General features: G+C 31.4%; 1 long non-coding RNA gene across 1 annotated transcript; it reads right to left on the reverse strand.

Annotated features, from left to right (window-relative positions):
• Positions 1–579: 579 nt before the first annotated feature.
• LOC122054151 lies at positions 580–1,404 on the reverse strand. The gene is made up of 2 exons (XR_006132588.1): positions 1,372–1,404; positions 580–1,200 (listed from the first exon to the last, which is right to left on the reverse strand). It is a non-coding gene; the product is annotated as an uncharacterized LOC122054151 (long non-coding RNA).
• Positions 1,405–2,329: the final 925 nt, after the last annotated feature.

Raw genomic sequence — 2,329 nt, forward strand, 5'->3', positions numbered from 1 at the left:
ATTAATCCTTGCATCGTGTACTATCATGTATGCACAAGAAAACTTTAATACTCTAGAAAGGACGCCTGTGTTGACCTCATGGAATGCCCTCATAAAGTAAAAGGTAAAAGTTAGAAATTCTCATTATTATTCTCAATGGTGTTAGACATATAAATTACAAACCAGCTACGAGAAGCTACGAGGTAATCAAATGATTATTTAACTTTTTTTCCTCTCCATAACCCCACAATTATAGAAATCCTATCATAAATCACTCAATGTCAACTCATTAAATTAAATTAAATAAACAAGTTTGAATTTAATGTTCATAAGCAGATGATAAGATAGCAAACTGTTATTTTTTAATTAGAAATTCAACTTGTGAATTAAAAATAATTTAATATTATTCAATAGATATTTTTAGCCTATCGATATCATTAGATATTGATTAGCAATTCTTCCTTAAGATGATATTTTTGGATGGAACTTAATGCAAATTCAAAGTTATTTTGTTGTCTTTAACCTAAATTAGTCCATTAGGATCCCCTCTTCCCCTACCCTTAACATAGTGGATCATAGATGATGGTTAAAAACGAAAAATTAAAGCCAAGCTAGCTAGCCACGAACTTATTTATTTCATTTATAAATATTAGATATTTTAGCATGCACAAGTTAGGAGGCCACGAACTTATTTATTTCATTTATAAATATTAGATATTTTAGCATGCACACCAAAGGCCAAGTTGTACATCCATTTCATAGTAGTCTAGATATAAGATTTGCTCTACATATAGACTCGAGCAAATTCATCCACACACATATATTCTTACACTATGATAGTAGTTAATACAACTAGCTAGCAAGCATAGCTTTGTGGATGACATTACATCTCCTTTTATTGTGTAGGTCACAGTGAGTGTTCATTTGTGTGGTAAAATTGTTTGCATCATTATTGGAACTGTTTTTGTCAATTGATAGATCACCAACTGCTTTGGTTTCTCCTAGCTTTCTCTCCTCGTTTCCATTTTCACCAATAACATTGGAACTAGAGACAAACCCGTCGATGTTAATGTATTCATTCCATTTGTCGGTTGCTTGAAGAGAGAATGGTAGTGGTTTATCCTCAAGTTGCCTACTTACCACTACTGTTTTGGAGATCATGAGCAAACCAAGTGCGAAGAAAGCTAGGACAAGTGAGTACTTCTTCATTGATAAATGTAGCTGCACATATAAACAAACATCAATAAAGTATATGCCTTATTCATCTACTATATATGTGTGCTAGTTTCATTAGTAAATGAACAACATAGTTTGGTCCTATGTAGTACTATGGGCAAATTAAGAAAATATAAACAAATAGATGAAGAACCAAGAATTTTGAAAGTCAACTACCTTGTATTCCTTTCCTCTAGGTAGAGTTGATGCATTTTCTCAAGGCATGACTACGTGTATATATAAGCAATGACTAGATTATTAAAATAGATAAATAAATAATAAAACGAACATTACAAATCTAGTGATGCCTTTTCATCGTGCTCATAATGTAACAAATTGTGTATCAGTGCGCAATGACATCAACTGCACTAACGAAGTAGAGAATATACGATATTTATCTTTTGTATTTGTTGAAGTTCATTATTTTGGCTTTCACAATGGAAATATGAAATCCAAGATAAGACCCAATAATTGTTTTCACAAGGAACACTTATCATCATCATTTTTTTTTTGTAGAGTACTCATTATATCAACAACTTTTTGTATGCAATATATGCCCTTAACTATTGGTATGGAAAAGGAAATAATGAGTGCATGCCTTATTTATGTTCCCTTAACCTTTACTAACAAAATGTGCATTTTGAGCAACTTAAATTATTAGAAAGTATGATTAGCACCTTAATTTGCTAATAATTCCATCACGCCAATAATGTTCTTCGATACATATTTCAATATTGAACGAAGAAGGTGCAATTCGATATGTCACTTGATCATTACTAAACACTGAGATATGATCTAACCCTTTAAAGGGAGAACTTCATCTCCACCCATGTGAACTATTGACATTGTTCGATAAAAAAAATCTACCTTTATTCTTGGATGCATACATTAATTTAATGTGATATAAAAAATTATGCAGTTATTTAACAAATTGGAATGAAATAGTAATCTCCATTTGACTCTCCTCACTCAAATTGTTTGAAATGATTAAGGCGCTTATGCATTACTTATGGATGGCCTCATTCCAACTATTGATGTAAATCACAAGGAGGTTTTGTAATTTTCCCTAGAGTCATTTTATGAGTCCTAGTTTTTTGCTTTAAGGTTATGATTACTCCATCAAAAGAACAAGCAT

Source organism: Zingiber officinale, chromosome 3A (genome assembly GCF_018446385.1).
Source record: "Zingiber officinale cultivar Zhangliang chromosome 3A, Zo_v1.1, whole genome shotgun sequence".
Taxonomy (NCBI): Eukaryota; Viridiplantae; Streptophyta; class Magnoliopsida; order Zingiberales; family Zingiberaceae; genus Zingiber; species Zingiber officinale.